Source organism: Cylas formicarius, unplaced genomic scaffold (assembly GCF_029955315.1).
Source record: "Cylas formicarius isolate icCylForm1 unplaced genomic scaffold, icCylForm1.1 PGA_scaffold_10__41_contigs__length_53128322, whole genome shotgun sequence".
Classification (NCBI taxonomy): Eukaryota; Metazoa; Arthropoda; class Insecta; order Coleoptera; family Brentidae; genus Cylas; species Cylas formicarius.
This window is the reverse complement of record NW_026844214.1, coordinates 14,754,098-14,776,511: the sequence shown is the minus strand read 5'-3', so window position 1 is coordinate 14,776,511 and position 22,414 is coordinate 14,754,098. Positions and strand designations below refer to the sequence as shown.

Sequence of the window (22,414 nt, the reverse complement as noted above, 5' to 3'; positions counted from 1 at the left end):
GTTCCCCCATGATTCTATGGATGGTTTGGCTCAATTGGATCCGGTCTATAGTGATTTTTACAAAGCATTTGATAACATTAACCACAACTTTTTAACAACAAGATTAGGTGAAGTCGGTGTGGGTGGCAGGCTTACATTACAATCTACAATTTACAATTTATTTTAATAAATAACCATAAATCTTTTGTTTTTCAAACATTGTCCGGAGTACCAGAGGGATCTCACATAGATCTTAATAGAAAGACCTATTTTCGGCATTTTACTAAATAGCATTGCACGAGCCAGAATATGAAATCTGTTCTTAATAAATTTGCTGAATACGGCCGAAATAATTATCTATTTTTAAACTATTCAAAATGTAATGCCATCACTCTTACTAGAAACTGCAACAGAATTTCATATACAGCTTGCAACATGCAAAAAGCTTCACTATGCTTATCTGATCGTATAGAAAAAATTCAAAATAATTTTAAAAAACTACTTTCTTATAAATCAAATTTTGCCATAGAGAATGGTTATGAACATACGAGACAAAAATTTTATGCTATTTCCTTTGAGGATCGTCGAGTTTTAAATGATATTATATGCCTATACAAAATAAAACCAAATAATGTAACTTGCCCTTAAAATCAAATTTTATGTGCCACTTCACAAATTAAGAAAATTAGCCAAAACCTTTTCTGTTCGCCACAACGAAAAACAACATACATAAAAAATCTCACCCATATGTAGGATGATGAGTTATGACATAAATATGGATTATTTTACTTTAAATCTGCAGAGTTTAAAAAACATATTTTTCAATATTACCTGTAATAACAGTTTTTACTTTAGTTTTTAGCTTTAGTTATTTTATACTCATCACAAATAATCATTTTGTATAGCGGTGCTGTTAGTAAAATGTTTACTAATATTTAATCATCCTGTGAACACTATTGTGGGCTTATCCCGTTTGTGTTCTTTAAAAATATAAAAACTAAATAAAATTAATAGCAGCAGGTAGAATGGTTACATTTTTAAAAGACACAGAAATAGATGAAATTGAATCAATAAACATATTCTCATTATGTTCTTATTTAACGTGTTAAGTAGGTTTCCATCAAGTAAAAGCCGGATTACATAGGGTGAGTTGCGTTGAGTATCGCAGTCAAATTTCTGGATTAATTCTCCAAATTTGCTTTACTACTATATCAAGTACAATGCAAAGCAATGGAATAATGGAAATGTCGAATTTAAAAAATTACTTTTGATAAAATTTTCTCACATATTATTCAAGTTGATTGGTATAACTTGACTAACAGCTGTTTTCGCTGGGTTGTCTTTGGACTCCCACTGCCAACTCTATATAGTCTTCTTGTCTTGGCCTGCGCTGCTTCATTCTTGAAAGATCACATATGCCGATAGATTTCGCACTGACGTGTGTCGTTATTAAATCTGTGTCATATAACACACATAACGAGCTAAAACAAAATCTACCATGGACTGCCTAGTCAAGTTATTCGCTAAGATTGTCCCTTGATTTAACTAAAAATGCGGGACGCTAGTTATAAGTAAATATAGGTATACGAGTTCTGTAAATTAAGTAATGAGGCTGGCAATGCAGCGTTCTATCTGGCATCACTGGCGAATCTGGGCTCGAAGTGGCTGAAGGGGAACATGCGAACGGATTTGAACGGATTTGAACTCTGTTCTGAAATGAATACGACCCAGAAACTAAGCACCGAAAGTCCCAAAAGGACAATGATTAGGAAGTTGAAGATCAAATGCATACTGATTTGTCTTTTCACATATCGACGGAATCACCGACAAAAGCATAAGGCCAAACGGTCATATCAACACTTTTACCGGGAGGTTCTTGGAACGAATCGTTTGTATGACCAAACATCCAGAACGACGATACACAGCAATATGTGACTGTTTTCTCCACCTGAAGTCGAAAATTACCCTAAAGGACATCATTTTGGGAATTGAAACATTCAATCGGCTGTAACCAAACAGCTTTAGGCTAGTGTAGTATCGGAGTTCCAACCCTAGTATGAAGAGTCGAAGAATGGTATCCAGCCCTGAATGGCTTCAGAACGAATTTATTTTGAGGATCAATATACAATTGTAATCCTATTAGAATAAAACATTAAAAAAATAGTTTCATTATTTATTTTAAATATCTCGTATAATTTTTACAGAAACGGCAAAGAATTTGGTTCATATGTAGTTAGATATTCTCTACAGTATTTAATTTTTGTTAGAGAATCGATTCCCGTTTCATTTAAAAATTAAATTTACTCGTTTCGATTAAATATATAATTAAATCCGTCTGCAGCTACCATGAAGACCGTCCGATACTGTACATATTACGCCGCTAATGTAATCCGGAAAAACGTTATCGCCGCCCCATCATCGCAACATAATGGAGTTCCTTCGATATGAGTTAAAGTTGGAAACCGGGAGAGTTAATAACGGGTAACAGGTAATCGAGTTATCGAACTTTCTCGAACTTCCGCGAAACATTTTATGATTAAATTTATCGTCTAATAACATTTGACACGGTCGTTGTTAATGGTCATTCTGCAACTATACTCGTATTGTGTACGATTGAGACGATTCTAGTACCAAATTAATGAATTCCTTCACACATTAAATAAATTTCGCATCAAGTTATGTACGAGGGTTGTTTCCACGCTTCTGAGAATTTAGCGATAATTTTTATTATTTGGGTAATTTTCATCAATATTGAAAAGTAGTTTCTCAACATAATCTTCATGTAACTGAATACGATCAAAGAATTTTTTAAGCTTCCCTCGAAGAACTTTTTCGGTGTCTTCTCAATCCCCCTATTTATGACATGTTTTAGGTCAGGTAAACTTTATTTACCTTAAAAACACACGAGTTTTTTTTTGTTGATACAATAAATTTTCCTTTTTGTAGCAACGTTGTCATTAAACGAATTTTGATAAAAGGTGTGCTTTAAAACTAACTTTATTATATTCTTTACAAATATAATTTATACAATGTAAACACGTCAGGGACAATTCTTGTTATTGCGGACGACCAAGTTTTCTTATACGAAGACGATTCTTGGGATAATCTTAAAATCAAAAAAGTGGAAAATGACTTCAGTAAACACTTGAGCTGGTTTGAACAGTTTTTATGCCATCTTCGTGCAATAAACGGGGTTTGCCAAATTTATCACTTTAGATATATAAACAATAAACAATGAATATCATTCAATAAAGCCGACAGAAAAAATAAAGTACTTACACATACACAATTAAAATGGTATAAGCATTTACAAACTGTAGTAAACAATCTAAGGCCACTGATTTACAAGTCCAAATATTTTAAAAACAATTTAAATAAACATAAAATGTTTATATTTTATTATGCGTTAGTAGAGTCCCATTTACAATATAGTATTTTAAAAATAGTTTTCCAAAACACTCTAAATTATTGTTCTGTACAACTATTCAGGGAGTCCAAATGTTTCACGATAAGGCATTTATTTTTTAAAACAACTAACACACTAACCAAAACCGAAATACAAAATATAACTCATTCTTACAATACAAAAAATGGAGAAAAGGGAAATGTGATAACAAATAGGGGTTAAAAACAAATTCGCCAAATATCTTACACATCTTTGCAGGCCCATTTTTATAATTTCCTAGATGAGGATTTAAGGCAGAGATTCATAATTTTAATATCATTAAGTGCTCTTAAAAAATATCTCAAAAAATATATTCCACCTGTAAGCCTCGAAGCAATAAACAACTTAATAAATATAAATGCATAACGAACGAAAAGTAAACGAAATATGAAAAAAAATAAACAGAAGAATAAATAACAAAAATAGGAAAAAAAACTTCTAAAATAAAAAGACCAAGGATTTCGTGTAAGCTTTGTTTATTTTCAATATCAAATTTAAAGTAAAATTTGTGTTTAACATTTTTTATTATATGGGTTAGACTTTCAATTTTATGTAAATTATGTAGCAATTCCTTTGAACTTTTGTTAACGTCATTTTCTGTAATATGCGGCAGGGTACATTTATGATATGTGATCCCGGTTTTCGGAAGAATTTTCATCTTTTTATTTTGTGGATATACAAAATGTGATGTATTATTTTTAATTTAAATTTGTCGTTGTCTACAGAATCGGCATATTATTATTATTGTTGTTGTTGTTATTATTATTATTATTATTATTATTATTATTATTATTATTATTATTATTATTATTATTATTATTATTATTATTATTATTATTATTATTATTATTATTATTATTATTATTATTATTGTTATTGTTGTTGTTATTAATTATTATTATTATTACTTTCAATGATTTCAATTTATATTTTTATTTTTCTCAGGTGCCATGGAACATTCCTGCCGAAATAAAAAAAAATGATCCAATGCTCTATATGAGAAGGTTATCAAGCCCCACAAGGACGTTTTTCCTGGATCCGGTTTCCAGTGAATTAGACCATAACACAATTCTACATTTGAGTAATTCTAAGTCGCCAGATGGTTGCTATCTCAAATCAAAAATTTATAAACTTACCGCAACTTTTTTAGCTAACTAACCATATGTCCGAGACTGGGATATTTCCAGATCAGTTAAAAATAAGCAGGATTGTGCCACTACACAAGATACCAACGTCCTCTCAAATTATAGACCTATTGCAATCATCCCTATAATATAATATATAATATAATCGAAAAAATCTTAAAAGATCGTTTACTGAACTATTTCGAAAAACACAAACTCTTGTGCAAAGAACAGTTTGGGTTTAGGGGGGGAGGGTCCATCACGCATGCTCTGCTAAGACTTGTTTGGAGCATTGTCGACGGCTTTGGCGTTGATGAAATGGCAGAGGCCACCTTTTGCGATCTTACGATGACTTTTGATTGTATGGGTTATGGAGTGCTAATGCAGAAGCTCGAGTGGCATGGCATCAGGGGTATGCCTCACAGATTATTGAGCTCTTACTTGAGCTACAGACTTCAGTGTGTCGAACTGAATGGCGGATTCAGCAGTTCTAGGTATCGTTTGGAGTGCCACAGGGTTCGATCCTCGGGCCCCGGCTGTTCATAGCATACATCAACGATTTGCCTTCGCACAACTAAGCTCTACGCGAATGATACAATTCTTTTACCCCGAGCTAGGAACCCATATGAACTTAACATTGATAGTGTGACCAACAAGACTAGAGCGCTTGGATGGTTCGGGTCGAACTTCTTACAGTTAAACGAAAATTAAACGAACCATGTTATTTTCTCTTGTAGCAAGGTGCACAATTTAAATAATGTTCCTGTAAGGTACTTGGAGTCTGGATCAATCGTTGTCTTTCTTGGAAAGATCATATTGGACACCTTTGCCACAAACTGTCAAGTCAATTGTTTTTAATTAGATACTTAAAAAATTCACTCATTCCTGTCATGTTAAGACTTGCTTATTTCGGATTGTTCCATTCTCACTTAGCGTACGATATTGTCTTGTGGGTTCCATGCATGCCCGCAAGGTTTTTCTTGTGCAAAAAAGAGCGAGACGTGTAATTGCGAATGCAAAACCTCGTGATCACTGCCGTCCGCTCTTCTGAAAACTTAATATTTTGACGTTACCATCATTATCTATTTACCATACAGTCACTCGCAGCATACATGAGCTAAAGAACGATATGCCTAAGCGCCAGGGGATCTGAATTAATTGGCCAAGGCCATCCTAGGCTGCGCTCATCCCAGTCAATAAATTATACATTAATTATTACAATGTTCTACCACCTGTTGTTAAGGATCTGTCATACTAAATTTTGTAAAATAATAAACCAATTTCGATTGGAGATTGTATTCTATATTGCAGATGAGTAAGTACATGCTTGTTGTGTCACGGGTGTCTCCATAAGACTAATTTTTTTAGCTAATTCTCATTTTAATGTTTATTATTTGATAATTATCTTGCTCTCTATGAATGTTATTAGAATGTATTTGATAGTGTGTTAATTCATTTTCATTCACAGACGTGACTTGCCATTTGTTGTTCTTAATAAATAATAAATAAAGTCTAAAGTATAAAGTTTATTGTTATTATTATTATTATTATTATTATTATTATTATTATTATTCTCTATCATTATTATTCTCTATCATTAGTATTACCCATATTAAAGCATACATTTACTATGCTTATATGAATCGCGGTTAAGATTGTATGGTTGCTTATAGATTTCTATAAATTCTCGGATTTTTGGTTGATAGAACAATTGATTACATGCAAGAATTTAGTTTTATCGAATAAAATTTTATCTCCGGTTTCGTGATTATGTTCGGCAATTGCTGATGAGTTTATTTGTCTTGGTCTTAAACCCCTTTCACAGTTGATATTTTTCAATGTATTCTTTGCCGCATATGCATAGAATGCTGTAAACTCCTTTTATCTCAAACGATATTTTGTCTTTGACTGATCGAAGATTTTTGCACAAGTGGTACATCTGGTTTTGACGTTATATTTCTCAAGAACTTTTGATATGCGGTCAGTGATGTTTTCAATGTAAGGAAGGACAACAATGGCAAGTGTAGGGTTGCTTTCGAACACATTGTCGTTGGAAGGTTGTAGTGAAGTGTATTTTGTGATGGAACGCTTAATATCTCTAATGTGGAAATCATTAGAGAGAAGAGAGTTGATAACCGATGATTTTTGGGCCGGATGGTGATGTGACAAAACATTAAGTTATCGGTCTGTATGCGTAAGTTTTCTGTAAACACAATGACCCAATGGTACGTCCGAGTTTCTATTGATAAGAATATCTAAGAATAGGAGGTTATTATTAGTTCCCAAATCTCTCAATATCTTCGATCCGTCAAAGACAAAAATCCATGCATACGCGGCAAAGAATACATTGGAGACTCTGGGCGAAAATATCAACTAGGCTTAAAGAAGCTGAACTTGCATGTAATCAATTGTCGTACTAACGAAAAATTCGAGAATCTAAGAGATCTATAAGCGACTCAGGTCTTTACTTTTCACCAATTTGGGAATGAATCATCTTCATTTAGCTCCGTTCCCCTCAAACTATATATAAGCGGGTACGGAGTAAAATGCTAGCCAGTTTCAATTAAGCTTTGAGGAAACCAATAGGATAATTGGCGAAACGTTAGGAAGTTCGATAAAACAACAACGATGCAGGAGCAATCCAGAAGTTTCGTAAATAGTATTACAGTAGCCGGTGGAAGTTTATTTAAAAAAATAGATTTATTTTGTTTACAGTACTTTAATAATACGATTTTGTACACGATAGCACCAAAGCGCTGAACGACAGGACCACAGATATTAGTTCAAAACTATTCTGACGTGACAATAATCAAAATTTTTTTTTATATTGTTTTATTAGAGATAAAATGGAAATGGTGTTAAATTGCGAGGTAATTTTGAATAAAAACTTTTTTTTTTAGATAGAAAATATATATGCAGCAAAGCAAATAGTAGTAGTGGAACAAATTGTTGAAAATATTGTTTAGGTAACTCCTCTGAATTTTTGGTAAAATAAATATTCTGAAAACCAGCTGTACTTCTAAGAACTATGTTAAGCCATGAAGCTAGATTGTACCAAAAGCGTTATTCCCACATAACATTTTTCCCGTCTTCAGTTTTTTTTTCTAACGCATCGGATATTTATAAGGGATATTTATAAGTTTGATAATGTTTTAATTTTAGTTTTAGTTTACGTGAGAGACCATTGGTATTGCTGTTGGATACTTTAAGTTTAAAAAAAAAATAGTTGTGGGGCATGAGATAATGAATAGCCACCGTTCCGTTTGCATTTCGGATTCGGCCGATTCATATAAAATAAAATTATCCGTTTTGTTCATGCACTCTTATTGTTTCCAATCAGAGTCAGGTAGTGATTTTGGATTCAGGATCAACTTGTTTTCATTTTTTTCATTCATTTTTTATTTCAAGGTTAGCTGTTGGACTCCCATGTACTTGGAATGACCATGAAAGGCGGTACTGTTAAGCACTTTTAGCAATAAGTAAATAACTGAAAATTGAGCATACGATTGCCTAATTGAAATGGTGGTCAACTTTAGAATAAAAGTAAACTACATTCACAAAGATGAAAATATAATTGCTACTGTATATTATATAACAAATGATGTAGACAAATGTAAAGCAAAAAGGAGACGTTTTTTAGGGGTTTACGTCCATTATAAGACTTATTTATGGTTTATAAAAGTAGCGGCAACATCTTAGTTAGAAATAAATGCGGCGTAAAAGTTTTGTATGGAACCAACATTTGGTCACTGTTACCTTTATAAAATTCTCCATTTTAAGCGTTACGAGAGTAACGAATTGCGCGAACAATCGAAAGGTTCTCAGGTTATTCGAAACGTAACCTTAACCGTTAACAATGAAGGTTAGTTGGGTTGCGCTATGTCAAACGGCATTTAGTGAAAATGTTTGTGGTCTGTCAAAGTAGTCACCACTAATATAAATTTAGGTGTCAGGTATTCTTGCAATAGAGCCCTGCATACCCGAGCTGGTGAATGCGTGGCAAAAAAATCGTAGCTAATTTTCGATGCAAACAAGTTTTCGAAATTGTTTGCAACCACAGACCGGATTTGAAGGGCGTTGACATGCGCGAGCCCTTTCGGTCTCCTCGAAACTAATTACGAAAGTTGCGGACGTGTCAGCCGAACATTTTCCAACTATTTCGAACGCTTTGCGATAAACGCGCGGCATTCCCGCATATATTGCCAGCGACATATATACGTATATACAACGTTTCATATTCAATTCAACCCCTCCGTTCCCGAATGGCCACCCGCGGGTGCCTTCCCGCCAGTCGGTAATAGATATGTTGTCTGTTTATTGTGTTAAGAGATCAATATTGTCGGATACGCCGACACACGGTCGAGCTGATAATGCCGTAGTAAAATTTCAAATGAAAACAATTTTCGTTTCGACGGGGCGGAACTCCATTTCCGACTGTATTTCGAGAAACGATTATTTTTTCGTGGTTCCATTGTTAACCCTTTACAGGTCACCAGAGTGTTCAATTTTCTATGTTTCTGGATGCTACAAGATTGTCATATTTTGAAATTTAAAAAGCGGAAGGGAAGATAAGTACTTTTAAGGGGAAAATAAACAGCGACACGAGCAATTTTTTTGCGCTTGCTACGCCCAAATTATATCACATTCGTCATAAAAAGCATGAAAATTTTGTAATAAGAGAGTATTATGACTTTGTAAAACTGCCCAAGTAGCATTTTTCGGACTTATGACCAAGTCCTTACTTATCCCAACGTTGCATTCGGTTACCACTTCAGTTTCTTTTGTATAAGTTAAGTGTCAATGCCAAGCATACGACCGAAGGTGACGCGGCCGCCATTCGACCAATATGTGTAATTTTTTTTACTCCCATCTGTAAAATCCTTAATGATACACCAATCTAGCTTGCTAAAAGTGTCTTTTTCTACTCCCGTCTGTAAAATACCTAATTACTGTAATAATTACTTACCGATCTAGCGTGCGGGAAGCGTCACTTTACCGCATGCTAGATCGGTGGGTAATTAGGTATTTTACAGACGGGAGTAGAAAAAAGCCTTTTTTTACTTTACCAAGTTAGTTTCGTTTCCCACGAATCCGAACCACTTCGGATATTTCCAGGATTTTACCGCACGGGTTTGGGAGCAATCGCATGTTTTTGAATTTTGACGGTCATGTCAGTAAATGTATTCCTGTTGTGTTGCGAAAATATACCCAAAAACTAACGGTCGTAGAAAAAGTATAGTATGCAACAGGTTGGGTAAATTTTGTAAGTCAAACGTTTATTAAACACTCGCTCCGCTGCGTTCCCCTCTTGGCAAATTAACTCGTGACTCAAATGCGGTTTATCGCACTTGTTGCATAATATATGCTATTTCTAGGACAATACCATATGGGTTGGGGAACAATCGGATGTTTTCGGAGATTTTGCCGCACGGCTTGGAATTTCGACTTTTGTGAATTCTGACGGTCATGTCAGTGATGTATTCGTTGTTTTACAAAAATCTACCCACAAACTAACGGTCATAGAAAAAGTATAGTATGCAACACGTTTGGTAAATTTTTAAATCGCTCGTTTATTAAAAAGTCGTTCCGCTGCTCTCCGCTCGTGTCAAATTAACTCGTCATTCAAACGGCGTTTACCCAACTTTTTGCATAATATACTGTTTCAGATTGTTATGATTATTTGCAAACAGTGAAATTTTCTGTTTGCAAATTGAAATTGAATAAAAATTTATCTTTTGTTAGAATATTTATTTTCGCAAGAGAAATAAAAAAGAAAATGGTAGAATATACAATAAGTGTGGTAAACGGCATTTGAGTCATGAGTTTATTTAGCACGAGCGGAGCGAGTGTTTAATAAGCGAGTGGCTTAAAAAGTTTAACATACGTGTTGCATACTATATTTTTTCTATCAGCGTTAGTTTTTGGCAACATATTTGCACATGTAACACGAACACATCTACTGACATGACCGTCAGAATTCAAGCCGTGCTGTAAATTCTGTAAAAATATCCGAGTGCTTCCAAATCCGTGCGGTAATATCCCGGAAAAGTCCGAAGGGGCTCGGATCCGCGGAAAACAAAACTCACCTGTTAAAGTGATGCTTCCCGCACGCTAAATCGGTGTATAATTAAGTGTTTTACAGAAGGGTGTAGAAAATAGCATATTATGCAACAAGTGCGGTAAACAGTTTATTTGACACGAGCGGAGCGAGTGTTTAATAAACGAGTGAGTTAAAAAGATTACCGAACGTGTTGCATAGTATACTTTTTCTACGACCGTTAGTTTTGGGTAAAACGACACGATTACATTCACTGACATGACCGTCAGAATTGACAAACGTCAAAATTCAAAGCGTGGGAAATATCTCCGAAAACATCCGTGTGACGCTTCCCTCACGCTAGATCGATGGGTAATTAGATATTTTTCAGACGGGAGTAGGAAAAGATATTTTTTTAGCTGTTTAATAAAATCTGACTTTTTTTATTTGCAAATTCCTGACCAGATTTGGTAAAATTCTAATATTTTTGTGTTTAGTATGTTCCCTTTCCATTTGCGCCAGTATTCCCAGATTAGAAAGTAATAAGTCTTAAAAATTTAAATTTAGATTAATGTATTTTTGATTTATCGACAAGCGAGAGGGTTGTTTGTGAGCGTGGGAGCCTTCCGTTTAAATTGCCGTTTGCACATTTAAGGTTTTCACGAAATAAATTTTACATCTAAATATGAAGGAATTGATGCGTTTTGCTCCAAGTATATAAAAAATCAAGTTCGTATGTGATGAGAAATTTTATTGCCTTCCTCCGAACTAACAACGGTGATTTTCCGTGTTGTCCGTGGTGGTCCGTAATGCGCTTGAAAGCAATTTTAGAATAATTTCTTGATAATAATGATATTGTACCAAATATACCTTAGTAAAATGCTCATTAGTGAGATATACGTTGTTCAAATTTACAAATTAATATTATTATTTGTATATCGCTCAAGCAGATTTTCAAATATCGACATAAAAATTTAGATTTTGGATATTTATATAATATGTTGAACTTGCTATTTTATTCCACAACTCAGAAAAATCTGTGACGGGAAGGAAACGAGGACGCTGGGTACCAAATCTACTGAAACTCTGCGGAGAGAGGTAGAAAAATATCTTGTTAGAGGATTGTTCGATTTTTAAACGATTCAGTTAATGGATTTGAGTACAGAATGTCAGTTTTTTATGAAGATACTATAGCGAATTAGTGTTAATGTATATAATGTGTTTCAGAACGCTAATTTCGATTGATTGATTGATGTTAGTGTGGAGGTTTTCGGCGTGGTTCTAGTTGTGGTTTTTAATTTGAAATGTCCCAAGTTTTCTTTTATATTTTCCATGCAAATCTTTTAAAATTTTGATTTCAGATATGTTCGTTTATGTTATTTTCTCGTTATGAAATTAGTGCTTGCTTGACAGAAATACTGATGGACGGAGGAAATTAGATGTTTTAGAATATATAATGATAAATTATTGTGTGTCTAAAAAAACCTTCAATATATTTTGGAAAGGACAATACACATCTTGAATTAGCTAAATTATTTGAAAATTACCACAAAACATATAGCTTCCCTTTTCCATCTTTTAGATTTGCGTTAGTTAGCTTATAGTTTCAAACAACCTGAAAGCGCTCCAACCGATCATCGAAATAAGAATCGTTTGCAAAGGGTGAAAAATTCGCGCGGGCGCGTAAAAGTAGATCTATCGATTTAAAAACAATAGTGAAACGGTTGATTTATTTATTTGCTTTTTGGGACACAAGCAGCTAAGACATTAAGTTTAAAAATACTCGATAATTAAAATGCGCCAATATCAAATAATCATAAAGCGTAACTAATATTGAGGTAACGTCTATGTGACTAAAGCCTTTCTTAACTAGATGTTAATATAGTTAGTATAATTCAATGTTGTATCCAAAATTAGACTCAAGTTTTTGTGAAATGTTAAAATATCCATTTAGGATATTTTGAAGATCAGGACTAATCCTTTTATTAGCGAACTTGGCTGAGCTACAATTAAGTGGTAGAGGGTCTACACACTTACCTCAGGTTAACCCAAGAATATTTTATTAAAACATTCTATATTATATATTGTAGATTTTCAAAGAACGCTTGATGGCATCGGATATAGTTTGCACTATCCCTAAAACTGTGTCAAATTTGTTTAATTTACCTATTGTAAATGTAATTTTGAAAGTTTCACATGACAATGATTTATTTCCCCTTGTGTTTTTCATAGCCGTGCTTTTTTTTCTTGTTTTATGTGTCTTTCCTTGATATTATCTGCGTTGGCTGCCCTAAGATTTTATCGCCCCGATACAGAAGAGTAATTAACGCACTTAACGTTAGAAAAAAAATGGTTCTACAATTTTTAATGATTTATTTCTAAATATAACATGATTAGTATTACCAACACAAATAATTATTTATTTAAATCTTACTTATCATTTCAGTTGATTTCAGAATTATTGCACTAAATGACTATTCCTGATAACTACATTTATTTTCAGTATTAGAATGAAATTTATCTTGCTTTTATTGACACAAATTCCCTAAGAATATGGCTTGGTGCTCCATCGTTGATGTAGGACAATGATCAATGCCTCTTGATGAAGTTCAAGGATGCGCTTTAGAAGACGGCACTGTATCTGTATTATCTATATATTTCATTGAACAATTAAAAAAATATTTTCGGGCTTACTAAACTCATCTATGGCAGATCGTTATATCGCACTATTTTACTATATTCCAATTTATGAAAAGTCGACTACAAGTGTACAAATATTTTCATTGGTTAAATATTACGTAAATTATGGCGCCCATCTTTTGCTTACTCAAATTCGGATGTGCGGTAAAGTATAAAATTTGTTTAATTTAACTATTTATAATATAATTATTAAATTTTTATATTGTTATATTAATAATCTCACACGCCACTGATTCATTGTCAAGGACTTTCAAGTTGGACGTGTGTGGTGAAAGGCGTATATTAGTTTCACCGGTTTTAAAAGTCAACTGTGGAAACATTTTATCAAATTGATTTTTGTACAACCCTTGAAAATGAATTTTGCGAATTTTTGTTTTTACGCCTGCCCGATTCGAACCTTGCAATCCCGAACCGACGAGATGAATGAACCGGCAATTTAATCATCGAGACGTGCAAATTTTTACATCTTTCGAAAACCAAGAACTCCTTAACAATTCATAAATCAGTGGTACAAAGACGGGCTCGTCCTGCCCGCCCTTTTCTGTCCAATTACGCGCAAGAGGGTATTTTTTAAGCAGATTTTAGGCTTCGCGGTTGAATAATTAGTCAGTCCCTTCGACCCTTTTGTCGGTATTTTTGTCCCTGCCAAGTTTTACGACGCTCCGCCAAGAATATCGCGTCGCGGCCCACGTTTAACCGTTTAAATATTATTCCCATTGTCCTCGCCATTGTTTTCATCGTTCAGGATTTATTTGACGCGGAAAAAAAATGACGGCCCCAAAACGGAACTCGAACATTTCTGCATATTTTTCGCCGCGTCCGCCGTCTTTATGGGCCGATGATAATACGTTTTCCTGGGCCGTCGAAGGGATGGCGAAGGGGGGGGGGGGGGGGCGGCCAAGAGTAAAACGCGTCGGCCCGGAATAGAAAGAAGTCGACTGAATGGAAATGCGATTAACGACTGGGCTATTTTTCTCTTTCGTCTTGTTTACCCCGTGCTCTATTGCGGTTTGACTTTTTTTACGATTCAACCGTGGGGTAGGGAAACGTATTTCGTAAATATTGGGACAAAACCTTGTCAATAAATGAATGTTGTCAGCCGATACTTGGTGAGAGTTTAAAATCCATACAAAGAAAAACTGTTTACTGCGCGTCATTTAAAAGGATATTTCTTAATTTATTGATCTCTGAAGTTTGAAGTAAATTGAATTTATGCCCTTTACTTTCATAGCCTAAAGTTGGAAAATATGAATTGATTATTAATGAATGCATTATGATGTTCTTTTATTCGTTTGCTAAAACATCTTCCTGTTTGGCCTACATGCATACGTTTGGGGCAATTATTTATTAAGTTAGTTTATGTACCCAATCCTTTGTTTTTGTTTGAACTTTTATTTTTTTTCCAACAATCAAAACCCTCCCTCCAAATATAATATATTAACATATTTCGTTAAATCTAGAGAAAAATACAAACACACAAACACCAAAACCAAAAACAAAAACAACAAATAAAATTTAAAAAATATCAAAACGTGTATATAGCAAACAGGATAATCGTGTTTAGTAAACGAATAAAAGAACATCATAATTCTTTCATTAATGAAAAATCCGATTCAACTATATAAATGAATTTTTGTCACGCTACCATGTTAGTTAACAGGGTTAACGAACTCTACTTAAATATATGTCAATGTTAATAGTTACCATTTTAAAAACCATTAAAAATATTTACCCTTCTAGTTTTTTATTCTTTTAATCACAACCGAACACAGAAATGTTAGCACCCAAAAAAGTACAACATTTAAATATTATAAACTCATTAAATTTGTATGGCCAGTCAGACTGTAATAATCAACCTACTGAATGCGGTTTTAAATATTTTTTTAGTGAACCAATAAACAATCAATATATGTTTCAAAGAAACTTTCACGGGCAACTGCAATACTGCTTAAACAATTTCTGTAGTTCAATGGGACAGATAACTCTAAAGGATAGGCTACAACAACTTATCATTCCCAGGCTGTAGTGCCGGACTTTACACCCGTGGTTCAATCATTCCTAGATTGTTAGCTACAAAAGATTATCCAGAGCACTTGTAAGGATAGAAGATTTTGGAATAATAGCGGCTCAAAGGAGTGTCTTCATCCGCATGTCACTCAAGTTACGTTTGCACTTTACGGTGGCACGTTTGTTTCACACTTGTTGACAGAAATGAACGAACACAAATAAGAGGGTATACGTTTCAATAATCATCGGCTGTCGAGGTAAGGTAATCGAACTAGTACCACCTTTTAATTACTTATAATTATTGTACTGTGAGTATGTCAATTAAAATAGTTTTATATTCTCGTATTAATCTAATCACTACATTTTAAAATGTATACTAAGTAGTATGTGTACGGGTGCTGTTGTATTGAGTTTCTTTTTCTCAACTTTTTTTATTAAAGAAGCACAGGAAGGAATTAAAAAGCGACCTTAAACTTAAAATGCACGTATAATTCCACATAAGTATGGATATGCCATAACGGTTTCTTAACTTAGGCACAACTACACTCGGTGGGGTTTCGTCTAGCATCGTATTATTATGCATCTCAGTTTATTAAGTAGAAAAATTCATATTTTATATCGTTCTCCAAGCAAGAAATGTGGAGGTGAATTGGTGGTAGTCTAGTGAAACAAACTGTAAGTTAACTTTTTAATGTAATTAATTCTACTGCCATTGATTTGATCGTTTTATCCCCAGAAACTGGATTAATTTTCATTCATAGTCACCGTATGTTGTATGTGCAGCAGTCAAATCGGGAAATTGAAGAGAAAGGAAAAAGGGTTGAGTTAGAAGTTGCTAGAAGGCTCTGACGGGTACCAGTTAAAGTCAAACCTTTCGAGTGGAGGCAGAGATAAAATTACAAAAATTGTGCATAGTAAAAACCAATATGTATATAATTTAAATGCTTGCAGTACGTCCGTATTAGGTGTTTCTTACATTTAAACAAATATACCCATTATATTGGAAAATGTATGTACTATGTGTGTACTATGTGCATACAATTCTGGTGTACCTATTTTGGACATATTTTTCTCTTGAATTGTGCATTCATAAAACGTTTGAGTTATGTACTCGTGCTGTTTGAGGTCCAACACGTTAAATGAATTTTGTCGCGCATAAATTGCGATATGCTTTCAACTCGCTAATGTTGTTTTTCGCAATTGAAGTTCTCCGTGTGACGCAAATGGCTTTGATGGCTTCGATCGTCAACTTTCATTAACTTTTCGATTGAAAAAGTTTCGCCATATCGAATTCCTGACGGACGAAGCGCGTCAATATTGTCGGAATAGAGTCGACATTTTGTTTAGTTTCGAAATTTAATACCCGCGAGTTGAGAGTCGGCAAAGTTTTGGATTTTTTCTGTTTTAGATATAAGTTGATATCAGCAAGAATTTTTTAAACTCGAAACCTTACATGATGGCCTAGAATATAGTACCTAAACTATATATATGACGTCGTTTATTCTGTATGGCCTTTTACTTATTTTGATCCCTTTGGATGGAGCTGGCGAAATCCTTGTCACATTCGTCAAGAGACATAATTTTTCAAATTCTCTGAAAACGCGAAGACATAATATAATGTGTTTCCTAGCCTCTCTGTTAAAAGGAAAAAGGAAAACAAATGTCATACCAAATGTTCATGTCAAAATTAGGTGAGAAGTCTCCTTTTTTTGTCTAGGAAACGCTCTGTAGAACGGGATAATACGGCGTTCAGTTTAAATTAACCAAGTTACTGCGATCACCTAAAATTTGTATTTTCTTAGATTACACTTTTCGACATCTTGTAAAAAATGTTTATGTGATTTTAATAAATACAACAACTACTACTACTGTTAACACTTCAATGATAATTTAGATAATCTATTAAAGTAAAAGTAAAATCAAAAACTCTTGGAAAATCGCGCCATTTCGGCACCAATCTTCCGTATCTCATGCGTAACTCTGCATACAGGGTGATATTTAATAGTTCAGAAAAACTTCCACAAGCCACTGTAATACTATTTACTTCTGGATTCCCCCTACGTGGATTGTTAATGGATATAACTTGCTTATGTTTCGTCATGCTGCTGCTGGCTGCTTCAGAGCTGAACTGAAACTGCTGCTTATCTATTCTTTGGAGGGCAGAGCTAAAAGAGGAGAAGGTAAAGACCTGAGTCCCGGTTAAGATTGTTTGAAAGTTCTTAAAAAAATTAATACACCTATATCTCCAATAATTTCCGAAAGCGACCCCATATTTGCCGCTGTTGTCCTTCTGTTCATTCCACAACATCACTCACCACATATCAAAAGTTGTTAAGAAAACTAACATCAAAACCAGATTTGCCACTTGTCCAAAAATCTCCAACATTTTTGATCCGTCAAAGAAAAAATTCAGTAGTTTACCAACTAGGCTCAAAGAGCCTTAAGACTACGACAAATAAAGTCATCAGCAGTTACCGAACACATCACAAAACCGTTAATCAAGTCTTATTCGATAAAAGTAAAACTCTTGCTTGTAATTAATTATTCTACCAACGAAAAGTCCGAGAGTCTACAGAAATCTATAAACAACACAACAATCTTAACCGCGACTCAAGTCTACCTTTCACCAATATGGGAAACAGTCATCCGAGACAACGTTTTTTAGAGTTTCCTACACTCAAACAGAGTAAAATACGAGCAGTTTAGGTTAGGCTCTAAAGAAACCAACAGGATGATTGGCGGAACGTCAGTAAGTTCGATTCATGAATAACCGACTTAGGAGGAATCCAGAAGATTTGTAAGTGGTAGGGTGTTATTTAATGTGTCTCCAGTATTTCATAGCCATTTTTAAGATAAAATGGTTTCGAGATACTGGATGTAAAAGTTTTATTTTTATTTTCATTTGTTATGCATTTTTACACACTTTTTACAAAACTTCTGGAATTCTCCTGCGTCTGTTTTTGTTGAGTCGAACTTGCTAATTTGTCGCCAATCATCTTGTTGGCTTCTTCAGAGCTTGACTGAAACTGACTCGCATTTTACTCTGTACTTGCTTATATATTGTTTGAAGGGGACGGAGCTAAATGAAGGGCATAAACACCATCTCGGATGACTGTTAGGTTGCTAATAGATTTCTGAGGACTCTCAGCTTTTTCGTTGGTAGTGTTTAGTTTAGTATAGTTTTTTTCGAAAAAAATATTATGTCCGGTTTCGTGATTGTGTTCGGCAATTGCTGATGAGTTTATTTCTCTTAGTCTTAAGGCTCTTTGAGCCTAGTTGATATTTTTCGTCCGGTCTCTGCAATGTATTCTTTATTCTTTACCGCATATGCATGGAATACTGCAAACTCCTAGCATCTTAAATGAATTCCTTAATCATTTTCTCATAAAAACGTTCATCTTATTAGAAATCCCTAGGAGTAACCATTTTAGAAATAGTTTGGTTAATAAAGTGAAGCTTAAAGAGCGAGTAAGCTAGTAAGTATGTTATGCAATGCGTTTTCTTTGTGTCGTCATGTAAAAAATACGACCAGAATAAGCTCATTGATATTTACTACATAATACTAAAGTAACTAATTGCTAACCTACTTGAGATTTTTTCTTTTTTGAAAATGATTCACTTTTTTAAAAACCCATGCGAAGTAGAATAAAAATATAACGTTTTAGTTACTTTTTACCTTAAAAATACTTGACAAATCACCCTGTCGATATTGGTTACTTATTAAATAACACCCTATAAATTGTCTTTACTAAAGTCTGATTATTATTATTATTATTAAGTCAGTGTGTAGACGTACGCCACTATTATTTTATTGTTCATTTTTCATTATCGTTATAAAGGATCCAATGGTCCGGAGTTACCGATTTAAAATCACAAAGTGAATATATTGCAGGCTTTCGCGTTTTGTTGGAAACGAGTACACGTGGCAGCTCGGCACAGAGATTACGTTGTTCGCCGAATGCAACAGTGGCACAAACCGAAAAGGGAAAATATTGAGAAAAGGCTGAAAAACGGAGATAAGCTTCGTAGGATTTAGATCGAATTAAAAAATTATTGTGAATTGTGCTGCTACTGCATTCTACAAGGGATATGGAGACCACGATGGCTTTATTGCGGCTTTCGGCTGGCAGTGTCGCAAAGCTCTAGGTGTAACGAAATATTACCGACAAAAGTTATGCGTTTTATTATATAGCAAAACTGTTAGCAAATTTGTAAAATAATTTGTTGATTGAACAAAGTGGATAACCGTTATTATTGCAATTTGTCTTATCGTCATCAACTCCTTATTAAATGCTTCCTAGCTAATTTGTTCAAGAGCAGGATTTATCTACAGCGTTTGAAATACATTAATATAATTTATAATAAAAGTTAAGCGTCCAAAAGATTATTTTTCTAGTATATTCTTTGAATTGTGAGGATCGTAATGCAACTTATATCGGACAGTCTGACGGGAAGATCTCTATCAGGGTTCACGAACATCTCAGTTTGATCAAAAAAGTACAAGGACACTGAGGGGACAGAGACTTTCGCTACTCACTACTATTACTACACGAGTGATCCAAAAGTAAAATACTTTATCTTCTGGAGAAATTAGAAATCATCGAAGCCAAAAAGAGTCGCAACCTTGATTGCATCAGTGACATTTTTAATTTTGAGCCGACATTAATTTTTAGTAATATGAAGTGCAAGTCTAAAGTGTAACCCTAACTTTTATATTTTTTATACTTCTTAATCCCAACATTCCTTATCCTTTTTTTTAGATCTCCCTAAAATTAAACGGATTCGGTCTTATTCCAAATTGTGTGGGTTTGAGTTGACTTCTTTGGATGTGTGTATTCTTAATATATGTAAGTTATTTTATTATTTCAATAAATTGCTTTTATAGGTCTGATGATGGCTTGTTGGCGAAACACGTTTAACATTTTATAAGTAATAATGTTTGAGACATTCTCACTATGAAACCCCGCCTTTTGAGAGCGAGTATTGATCAATATGATCCTTAAAGACTTGCTAAATTTTGTTAAACGTTATACCCAAGTCTTTAAAAGTGTGACATCTCCTTAAAACCTTAGCCAATTTGTAATTAAAAGTTATCGTAGCATAGTAAGTATGTTAGATGTATTATATTGGACGCAGTTTGTATATATCCTAATGCGTCAAACAAAAATATTGTGATAATTCTTTGTTGTTTTGCTGCCAGATGAAACGAGCATTTTAAGAGGAACATTTTTAACTAAACTTTATGGACCGAATTAACGAACTCTTTTTAGTTAAGTTTTTGTTTTATAGATTTATTTATTCAAATTTGTTATTTTGTTTAGTTAGCCTATAAAATTTCTTTAAATATGAATTATGAAGTATTACTAAATTTGTTAAGTGTATAGTATAGAATCGATTTTTTTCAAAATTTTCACGTATTAATAGACACCCTGTATTGATACCAATATACCTGGAGTATTACATCTTTAAAAGAAATAGTATCATGTCTTTGCTATTTAAAAAATACCTAATATTGCCAACAAGTCACCTAATGTGGGCAGCTTTAAATTCAACAAGAATTTATACGGGTGTTATCTAAAACCTCAAATAGTAAGTAAAATTTAAATATAAGATAAATTACACACTTACCTTATTTTTTGTCCTATTTGGGACGCTCTCGATAATCTGAGGCACATCTATCAAACTGATTGGGTAGTGCATATCTCCTTAGTCTGTGGTTAAATTTTCGTTGCAATACCTGGATCAGTAGCATCATAACACAATTTTATATGGAACAATCGAAATATGAAAAAAATAACACATAACCTCAATTTCTGCTTAAACTATGCAAAATTTCAGTAGGAATTTCTTAAGAGAGTGACCTTTATTTTAATCGACTTGCAATTATTAAACATTAATATTTAAGGGGCTTAATACCTTCGATCGAGATCGATAACACACTGAAAGGCTTTTCACTATCTTATTCAATGGTTATGGCACTAATGATGAGTCAGGTGCCGGATGTCCCGTGAAGGTGACAATAACTGAAATGCGCGTTGGCAATATCTTAAATAATATTTTGCACATGCAGAAGCTCTTCGCAAGATGGTTGTCGCGTTTGCTAACATCTGGGCAAAAGTTGAAAAGGAAAACTGTTTTAATGGAAATAGTAGAGAGCAACTAATGAAGCAGCTAACAAGGTCTTAGCGGGCGTTTTTATCCTTATATTACCTTGTGCCATTTTTATTGCGTTTCGACAAGTTGACTAACGGCCAGTATTCTCAGTTCATTTAAAGAAGAATTTGAAAAATTCTCACAAACTCGACCTGAACGCGGGTAGTCGTTTTAAGTTTCTGGCTGAATGATATTTCTTTTTAGAATTGTTTTTTTAAATTGCTTCATTTTTCAAAGCAAATCCCTTACGGAAATTGAAAATTATTTTCTTACTTCTATATATAAGGGAAAGTTTTCGTTCCTATTTCGCCTATAATATTTCATCAGTCTTTCTACAATTTAAATAGCGCTTTATCAATGATTGCAAACAACCTTCATCTCCATAGCAGTATTTGCTTGTTTTTCTGGGGCTAGGTAAGCAAAATGACTTTCAGCTCCATGAATTGTTGTTTGCTTCTTATATATAATTTTATATTTGCATTGCAACTTGTGTTAATAAATATTTATTTTACGTACATTGTCAGGTATTATCTTGAGCCATGTGACATTAGTATTGTGAACATTTTCAAATTTGTAAACATTCATGTAGCCCCTGATAAATGGACGAATAAATGAATAATTGTTCTGAACGCAAGAAAACTGCCGTACAAGATAACGATTGAAAGTTAGAGAAAATTTATTTATCAGTTATTGCTGTAATATCTACAATGCATCCTCCACTACTCTACTCTATTTCTACCTGATTTCTTGGGCACGAATTTTAAAACTGTTTCCCAAAAATTCCCAGGTTTCAAAGACACACTCTGTATAGTGAATTATTGAGACCCTATATGCATATAATCTACTGTCTACTAGTGTAAGCTGTGGTCCACGGGTCACGAATCTACATCTGAATTCTTTGGTTAGTTGGTAAATTATCGGCAGTTGGTAAACAACCTTACCCTAGTACCACTTCAATATTCATTCTCA

General features: G+C 33.8%; 1 protein-coding gene across 1 annotated transcript in view; it reads left to right on the top strand.

Annotated features, from left to right (window-relative positions):
* LOC132700327 (neuropilin and tolloid-like protein 2) overlaps window positions 1-22,414 on the top strand; it is a 240,454-nt gene that overhangs the window by 170,312 nt on the left and 47,728 nt on the right. The gene's annotated exons all lie outside the window — the stretch shown is intronic.